Source organism: Haliotis asinina, chromosome 13, assembly GCF_037392515.1.
Source record: "Haliotis asinina isolate JCU_RB_2024 chromosome 13, JCU_Hal_asi_v2, whole genome shotgun sequence".
Classification (NCBI taxonomy): Eukaryota; Metazoa; Mollusca; class Gastropoda; order Lepetellida; family Haliotidae; genus Haliotis; species Haliotis asinina.
Window position 1 is genome coordinate 2,363,835 of NC_090292.1, and position 10,418 is coordinate 2,374,252.

Below are 10,418 nucleotides of genomic sequence, written 5' to 3' on the forward strand. Positions count from 1 at the left end.
GTTGGTCACTTTATGTTGGTTACACCACCGTTTTTTACCGGCAGCTACTCTCTTAGGATTCTTCTGTCTGGTTACTGTTGGAGGTACCTCCACTGTTGGGGGTGGGGTCTCCTCCATCACTGTTGGGGGTACCTCCACTGGGGTTTCCTGTGCAGCATCCATCTATACTATTATTATTATTCTTTCTCTCAAATTGACAATGTTTTGCCGTGATAATAGCCGCCGTCACTGGAGCCAACAACATACCATATTTGTGGTACAACCCGCAGCTGATAGAGCTCACGGCGTGTTCGATAAAAGGGTCTTTCTCGAGGTCCTCCCACAGGTAAAGTCGGCGCTCTGGTGGAATGGGAAGGAAGTGTGATACAATACCGGTGTATATCTGGGTCATAGCCGATCCTATTGTCTTTGTCATTTCTGCTCCGAGCCGGGACTCGTATCTAGCGTACAGCTTATCGATTTCTTCGGCTGACATTTTGTTAATTTTATCTGGAGTGTAGTCTCCAAAGTAATGTTTGGCTTTGCCGCCAACAGCCAACGCCACCAGTTTCTCTCGCTTGTCATCAGTGGGGCCTGCGGGCGACAATTGTTCGAGTAATTCCTCACACTCCATCTTATAATATAACAAGTAAGACTTAGTTTTAACTATATAATACCCGATACAAACAAAACACAGAGAAATGAAGGTTAAGTTGCACACGACAAATACTTCAAATATCATAGCTTTGCTTAGCTTTGCTTAGCTTTGCTTAGCTTTTACTTAGCTTTGCTTAGCAAACTATATATGCTACTGGTTGGTCGGTTTTTAGAACGAGTTTAGCATGTTTAGTTTCAGCGAGCTGTTTCTTCACCCGTTCCCGTTCTAATTTACTCATCACATCGTTCTCTCTCAAACACTCCTCGAACGAATCCCTGTCCTTGCAGTGAAATAAGGCCACCCATCGCGTCTGCTCCCTGAGGTCTTTCAACACCGAGTTGAACTTCTGCGTTAGCACCCAGACGCTGTGATTTGCATGCCGGCCGGAGAAGGCCAGGTACGATAGCATGTCTCTCTTTTTTGTTATCTCGCGATTAGCGCTGCAGTCGTCCAGTATAAACAGCGTCGGTTCCCCTTTAAATTTCTCGTGAAGAGCTTTCAACCAGTCCTGCAGGCGTGTTCCAGGGTCGATTTTGTGTACGTCCGGGTCCGTCATCACCCAAGGTCGCGCGTATGTTTTATTCATGCTCAGAGTAGGGCACATGATAACAATGTTATCGAACACATCCTTGTAGTAACCCTCCAACATATCCAACACGAAAACTGTCTTCCCACAACCAGTCTGCCCGCATATGATAGCGCAGTGTGGGTCAGTGGGGAGGTGGGGCAGTTTATTGTTGGGGGGTGTGGGGGGATACCCCCCATCAGTAGATGGCTTGCACGAATCTCCCATTGTCTATATTAAGTTGCGCGTCCATAATAACGTACAGATATAATTTCAACTTACCAGCGGTTTGAGCCTTCTTAGTAATCTGGATGGTTATCCCTTCGCTGCCGTTATCTATACGGCGCCCGCTACCGTGCAGTTTATCATCATCCGTGGATCGCATGTCCAACCATAGGGCGTACTTGGTGGTCAGGTATTCACCGATCTGCACGGAGCCGAGGTCCAGGTCCTTTGTTATATAATCCCCCACTGGTAGCTTTTTTATCTCATCCCACTGCTGGTGTGGTCTCATACCATGACTGAACAGCTGGTTGGGCACGCCCTCGATGGTAACTTCCACCTTTTCAATCTCGGGGTTGAAAAACTTCTCGCTGTCCCTCCGGAATGGATCGTAATCCTCCACGGGGACGACCAGGATACCTTTCATCGATCGCGCCGGCACGTTCAGGTTGATATTCCACACAGTGTCGCTCTTATCTCGCACGACTGATCTATGCCTCAGTACGCGATCGTACAGGATAGCCATCTTCCCAGAGTACTGGCTTCGAACCTGCCTGGCCAGCTCCGGGCTAGTGACCATGTCGAACTCCAGAGAGATGTTGTCTATGGCATAACTGGCCTCATCACCGTTCGGCGTACGCACTACTTTGCTATAGTCATTAAACGTGAGCTCGTATTCTAGCCTATCACCCAGCGCGGCCTGGTAAAACGGCGCGTGTCCCGTGAGCAACTCGAAGTCGAGCGGCACGCAGAATCGATTCCCGTATGCTAGAGCGATGGCCTTTTCACCGTCCGATAGCTTGTCTTGCTGGTCTGTCGTGAAAACATACCCTATGCGCGCCCGGGTTGATTTGCTGATACCCTGGTACACATCATTGACTCGTTCTCTCTCGCTTTTCCATAGATCCTTGTAGCAGTGAAACACGTCGCTGTCGTCGATGCTCAGTACCTCGTTACCGCTTATCTTGACGGTCGTTTTCTTGATGATAGCTCGACCCACGTTCCGCACTAGCTCGCGTTTGTCGTTGCCGGAGGTCAACGTGATATTGAACGCCAGTCGAACAGTGCCTGGTACAATGAGGTCATTCTCACCAAGGTTTGGAAATCTAACCAGCAGAGTTTGATTCTGGTCTATCTTGCTGGGATTGTTGGTGATGGTCACCGACTGTCGCACGGCTCTGGCACCTAATGGCTCTCTCAATTTTCTGAAAGGATCTAATTTTCTGCCGTACATTGTTATATAAAAGAAATATATTTTTAATACTAATGGATGAAGACATACCTATGGATGATATGCGGGGCGCTAGTGCCCAGGCATCCGATGAGCAGGAGACCTCATTTACTAGTTTGCCATTGAGCCAACAACTTTTAGAAACAACGGTAAATGATTATTACGAAAGTTTAAAAAACGATAAAAGCTACGTTGAACCCCAGGGTATATACCATAAGGATTTTTTTATTGATACAAAGGGTGTTCTACGTCTTAAGTCTGCCCCAGGGGTTGACCTCTTTAACAAGATCACTAAAAAACCACTGGCCTTGTCAACTCTAGCCAGCCGCAATGGTGGTGCTGAATTTATCCGTGAACATCTAAACATGCGTGATTACGGTGGTGCAATACCTAAGACCGTTAAAGAAGATCTGCAAGCTACCAGATCCCACCTCACCACTATAGATGAAATGACGCCAGAGCGTGCTACAGAAGCCTCGGACAGCATAGAAAAACTGTTGAGCACCTACTGGGACAAACCGTTACCGGGATTTGACTTTCCGGTAAGGGAACTGCGCGGCTTAGATGAAGCCGTGAAACGCGTGCGTGGAGAACTCGTGAACAACATGGGGAAACTGAACGAAATCGACGAGCACATCGCTAGGGAAAAAACCAAACTCACCGAAACTGACGACGATGATATGAAGCGTCGCATCAATGAACGAATACGTGATTTAGAAGACGAGAGACGTACACGATTGGAAGCCGCTTCCTCGAATCGTGAACATCTTCGATCCCAGATCAGTCGCATTCGGGAAACAATCGATAGAATACTGAACGAGGATACAACTTTAGCCAACAGGATTCGGATATTGTTCCGGGAGCAAGGGATCACCATCGCCAGCATTCTGACTGCATTGGGTTTCATCATATCAACCTTGGTGGTGTCACTGGTGGGGGGTGCCCCTGTGGGGCCTGCCGGCGGCGGTGGAACTCCAGGCGGTGGTGGTGGTGTTAAAGACTGGATCAAAAAACTCGGGGAAGGCCTAGCTAAACTGGCTGGTAAAGCCGCCGAAGCCCTTCCCGGCATCCTGGGTAGCATCGTCTCGTGGTTGTTGAGCGCTCTGTCTAAAACTGCCATGTGGCTCAGTCAAAACCTGTGGGCAGCCATCGTCGCCGTGGCGGGTCTGGTGTACGTAGCGGCTAAGAAATCTTTAACCAAATAAGTCCCAAAGTTACCCCACCAACCACTAGGGCTGTTTTATTATCAATATGCTGCTGATAGGTGGTGGAAACCCCCACACCCCCAGGGGGTACCTCCACATGAATTTTAGGCTCCGGAGGTGGCGCCACTATACCCTTTTCACGTGGTTGGGTGTGTGGGATATGTGGGGTGTTAATATCGGGGTTGATGCCCAACTTTTGGTCCGCCGTGGCTATGACTATTTTGTTGTTATAACCCACCACTTTTTTTACTCTCAGTTGCATATCACTCGGAGACATATACAGCCCCACACCGAACACGTAGTTAACTTTCGATCTGGCGTATTCTAACACGTTTTGGTAGCGTTCGATGGCCCGCGGGAGATCAACTGGAGAATTAATAGCATCCTCAACGTTGGCAACGAATTGTTTCTGAGCGTCGTAAGCAGTTCCCTTACCGATGATGTTGGAACGCGTTTGCGACTGCGCACCCAACAGCGACCACACATACGTTCGAATTGAGTCGTTCAAGCGTATTATACCAGCACGAGTGAATCCTTTCGATGTGTCCAGCATGAACATTTTCCACCCGTCTGCGGTTGACTGCTCCACTTTCTGGACTGTGAAAGCAACCCCACCTTTAAAGTTCATACGATCATCCCTCCATTCATTACTCGACAAAGCAAAGTCCGGGCGTAGTTTACCTTGTTTCAGTATAAGATCACTGAGTTCTTTCACTGATCGCACGCCATCAGAAGGAATACCCAACCCGTGGTTCGGCCCCGGCAAACGCCAATCCGTCTTCGGGTTTATTTCAAATTCATTACAAATACGTTCGTAGGCCCGTCTATCGTATGGGTTGTTTGTTGCGTCCCACGCTTTGTCCTGTGGGAGGGGGGCACTGATCTCTTTAAGGATACGTCTGACCTGGTAGTACACGTGGAACTTGAACACAGACTGACTCAGCGGTCCACGCTGAGAGTCGGTCAATACCACACCACACCCCGTTGTAGCGCACCACACAGCAAAGTTGAATTGATTCTGCCAGAACTGCATAGGGTTGTTGAACCACGCGTGGACTGCCTCAATGTTAGTCACCATAAGCTTATACTTATCGAACACATCTAAAAGCTGGGCATTGAAATACAACTCAGGAGCAACCACGATCTTCATGGGGGAGAAATCTACATCCAGTTTAGGGTAAAACACACCAGGGGAATACATTTTAAAACTATTATATAAATAAATATATATGTAATATGTACATAACACTTCCTGGAATAACGAGCGGTGAGGCCGTTCAGCTGACGCACGCGATCGATAACACGTCAGGTCAACTCGAAGTCGCACTCTGCGATATCACCTACCTACCGCAATGGACTAACATTAATATCAGCAACAATAAGCTGTTCGTCAGTGGAACTCGCAGTCAAATAACTGACGGCTACTACAGCGTGTGCTCGCTAAACGACGAGGTCTTCAAACCCCTGGGAGCTGAACTCAAGATGAACGACTCAAACGGTACAGTGGTGTTAATCAACAACGGAAGAACCTCCTTGAGGCTCGGCCGACCATTAGCGAGGATACTCGGTATGTCTCCTGACGAGATAAAACCAACAACAACCGTCACAGGCACGAAGTTACCCGACCTAGTACCGTACCGAGAGCTATACATTCATCTAGGTCAGGTTAGCACAACATACAACATTCAAGGAGGCCACCCTTCCACTATACTGAGAGCAGTGCCGGTGAAAACTGAGAAATTCAACGACGGTAGAACCGAGTCGTTTTCACCACGGCAGTATAAGAGATTAACCCAGGGCAACATACCTGAGCTGACAATATCGGTGTTAGATATAAATCATAATCCTGTAAATATAGGATACCTCAGCTTAACGCTTCACGTAACATGACCAGCGCACAAGGGCCAGGAGTGAAAAAATGCGTCAATATCGGGATCTCCGATCTCGGAGACACACGCGGTTTCGACGCTCCCGGAGTAGATGGTAAATCATACGCCTTGCAACTAAAAAACAACATTTACAAACGCGTTGAAATCCCCTCCGGTGGAGCCCTAAGTGATATGATAGATACCACAGGGGCAACAGCCAACACTAAGTACGCCCTCGTCAACACCGGTGATGACAACTGGAGAATATACCCATCATTCGGAGGTAAACTGTTCGACTTAGACGATGTTGAGAGCACTACCGTCGTCAAAAACAAACCATATATGCTCGTCTTCACCGAAGATGACAAGTGGGTGTTGTTACCCGATAACAAATGGTTTCTCAATATTAGACTCGTCTCCCCTTACGTGTTCACGGATAACAAAGACAACCACCTAAACAAAGTCGTGAACAATGGAACCCTGCTCGTGGCTTACATCCCAACTCAGAGACGTAGCATAGTCGTCAGCCCAGTCAACACTATAGCAGCCCACATGCTATCGAGTAAACCGGCCATGCAAAACGTGAAATTGCAGTTGGTGTCTGAATTCGAAGGCGTGGTCAAGATACTAGAGAGTCTACCGGCAAACTCAACACTGTTCATCAAAGTCTACCTAGGGGAACCATCGGGGAATGATGTTGAGATCGTGAAGGGGATCAAACTCGGGTGGGTGAAACGACACCAGTTTCAAGTTTGCAATGTTTACGTGCGGGTGGGTGTCGACTCCAAGACCAGTCTGCAGGGGGTCAACGTGATCGTAGAAAATAAGATATCACTAATTAATATCTTCCTGCCTTACAATATACACTTCATGGGTATAAAGTTAACCCCTGAATTATTATCAGAAAACCAGTTGGAAATTATATCATAATAGTATAATAATGACTAATCATCATCCCAACACTACACTTAACGACCTGGGAGATACAGAGGGATTCGATCAGCCTGGTGAGGAAGATGAATTATACATCCTACACTTCAAAGACAACATGTACAGACCGGTGCCGTTACCAGATTTTAAAAAACCTAAATGGCTGATCAACTTAACACCCACCTCACCTTATATCACAATAGACGAAAATAATTGGATCACTAAGATTAGGAACAACGGTATCTGGGCCGGGGATTTCATTCCGGAGAATAACGCAACAATCTCGATAGAGTCTTATGTTGGAGAAAAAAGTAGGTTAAGTTCTGACACAGAAAGTAAATTAACATTTAGTAATCCTGAAATAATAACCCCCCCTTTCACACTCATCATAGAAGTCTTCTTTACGGATTCATTCGATGAAGACCCCTCAATAGTACACCAAATTTTACCCGGGGTGTCAATACGCTGGGATTACACAACCGATTATTGTCGTATTGTTATACAACAGGATACCACGGGTCCTATAAACCACTTAATAAGCCCCAGTGAGGTTTTTATTAACATAGGATATTTTACTGACCTCTCACCTATTGCCCTGAATACTAGTATAGAACTTATATGCTTCAAATACATTGATAGATTTTTAACTGAACCCCAATTAAAATATCTTTCAAAATATATATTATAGGATGGGTCTGTACCCAGTCGTAGAGGAAGTAGCTAAGACGTTAGAAACCGTAGATGGGTTCCGCTTGAGGCAGTTATGTGATGTAAAACGTCAACTAGAACAAGACCGTGACACGCGGAAAGCACTATGTAAAAAATACAATAGAGCTTTCAATATCGTGGATGGGGCTGACACTACCCTTATGGCAACCAGCATGGGACTAGGGGCGGCAGGCGTTGGGTTGTTAACCACCATCGTGGCTGCACCTATAGTGCTAGGTATTGAAATAACGGCTGGGGTGACAGGGTTGGTAGGGTTGGCGCTTAAGTTAGTATCACGCAGACTTAATCGTAAGGCATTGAAACACGACGAGATCAGGGTTCTGGCTGAAGCAAAGCTGAACACAGTGAGTGAGCGAATTTCCACAGCACTCTCTGACAGTAAGATCTCAGAAGAGGAGTTTAATTCAATCCTCTCTGAACTCAAAAAATATAATAAAATGAAACAAGATATTCGATCCAAGTCTCGTAAATCTGCTATCAGCGAGGACGAGAAAAAAAAGTACATAGCACAAGGAATACAAAAAGCCCAGCAAGCCTTTATTATGAACACCAAAGAGATCGTAGGCGGTTCACATTAAACTGTTTCCTCGATATAAACATAACATAGCCGTAAGCGAGCCACCGATCCTATATGGTCGGTCAAAACTTACAACATAGATAAAGTGGATATGAAAGCCGACGAACCTAACTTGTACTACTTGAGGGGTGGGCCGGGTAGGGGATTTGTAAGAGAAGAATTATTGATCGTACCGTACGGCACAGTGTTACCGCCTGCCAAGTCACGGTAAACGTGATGGCGTGGCTTTGTAGTAGGGGCAATAATAGCAAGAGCTAAGGGTCCCACCAAAACCTCATTTAGTAAATGAGGCTTTTTAGAGGGGTTTTTGAAAAGTGTTTTCGGACTGTCATTCCCTATACTACTCCTGCTGGAAATCGCTGTTCTGTAAATCATTTATCATGTAGATTTTTTACCAGGGAAGCACTTGTTCAAATTGAAGGAAAGAGAGATTTAACATGTTTCAACAGAACAGAAATTATTAACCTCCTCGCTACTGCCAGAGGTACCCTCATCAGATATGGAACTTTGAATTTTGATGACCCTGCATTTGATAGTGATGATGAATATTTTAAACGTACCGGCATCACAAGAGATCAGTTTGATGATGTTGTGTTACATGCACAGTCTTTGCGTGGCTCAAGTGTTAGATCAATCAGAACATGTGTTGCACTCATTCTTGTCAAACTCAGGACTGGGTTATCCAACAACCTTCTGGGTACCTTGTTTAAACTTACAAAGTCACAGGTACAGCGAGCAATTCGTTGTGCAAGGGAATGTCTCATGTTACATTTTGTACCCAATAATTTAGGTTTTGGGCATATTCAACATAATGAGTTTGTGAAAAATCATACCACTCCAGTTGTTAAAACACTCTTTACCAACGACAAAGTCAATGTTGCTATTCTTGTTTTGGATGGGACATATATCTACATTCAGAAAGGGTCTGACCACCTGTTTCAGAAGCTATCCTACAGCATGCATAAGCATAGACCTTTAGTTAAACCCATGATGGTAGTTGGCACCGATGGATATGTTCTAAGTGTGCTTGGTCCATATGCAGCTGATGGAAAGAATAATGATGCATCCATAACTAAACATATGCTTTCAACAAATTCTGATGATATTAGTAACTGGCTGGAGGAAGAGGATGTTTTATTTGTGGATAGATGCTTTAGGGACTCATGTCCAAATGCCAGCATAGCTGGAAAAGGGAAAAAGACAACATGAAGTAGAAGATGTCAATGCATCAAGACTGATTACAAAAGTGCGGTGGGTTGTCGAATCATGTAATGGAAGAATTAAGCAGTGGCGATTTTTGAATAAAGTTGTTTCAAATCATTATGTACCCCATATCGGTGACTTTTTTGCGTGTTGTTTGTGCGCTATGCAACAATTACAGGACAGCATTGGCATCCCAGGATCCAGAAGGTGAGAGAGTTGCATCGTTGATGCTAGAGAGAAGTCGGCAGGGCAACCCAGTCAAAGAACTGGTTGAAAGAGAGAACCTTCTTAGAAAGAGGAATGTATACATTCCAATCACTGAAGCAGATGATGTCAGTTTTCCAGTGCTTTCACTGGATGAACTTAGGGAAATAACAATGGGCGTTTATCAACTAAAGCTGGCACCGGCATGTGTTGCAAATTATGTCGATCGTGACAATACATATCAGCTTTTCCTTTGTAAGGAAGTGGGTGATTTAATAAGAGTAAAAATCCAGTCACACCACGTTGGATCTCTCTTGAACACTTTGTGGGTTCAGTTCACTGAGGTTAAGGTGATGGGATGGTACTGCACTTGCAAAATGGGTGCTAGACTTGTTGGAGGCTGTACACACACAGCAAGTGTCATTTGGTACCTTGGGTATGGCAGACACCAAGCCAAGATGCCAGTTTCCAGCAACACTAGTGATACACTCTTGAATGCAGCATTTGTTGACAGTGAATCAGAAACTGAGATTGATGACTGTGTGAATGAAGAGTAATAGTGGATGTTTTATTTCTTTACAGTGGATAAGGTGTGAATAATTTCTCTGTAAAGTCTTTTTAATACTGACTTTTAACACTTGCATTGTGTTCATATGAACCTGTGCTGAAAATCTAATTTCATCCACAATGGACCCAATTAGCGGTCAAGACCTATGACGTTTAGTGCAACTTAATTGGTTATTGGAAGGTTTACTGTATCTTTGCAAAAATGGTTGTAAATACTGACTTTTAACACATACAAGGTGTTAAAATCGTGTCAACAATGTTTTTGCACCTATAATGGACCCCTTTCAGGTCAAGACCTGTGCTTTCTATTGCAACTTGATTGTTTATTGTGTTAACATATTGTGAATGAGGTTTGTACTGAATATTTGCAAGAATGCTTGTAAATACTGACTGTTAACACTTACATGGTGTTAAAATGAAACTGTGCCGAGAATGTAATATTACCTTAAAATGGACCTCTGTGAGGCCAAGACTTGTGAC

At 45.0% G+C, this 10,418-nt stretch overlaps 1 pseudogene; it reads left to right on the forward strand.

The window, feature by feature from the left end:
- Positions 1–8,249: 8,249 nt before the first annotated feature.
- LOC137260341 (uncharacterized) lies at positions 8,250–9,928 on the forward strand (annotated as a pseudogene).
- The last annotated feature ends 490 nt before the right edge of the window (positions 9,929–10,418 follow it).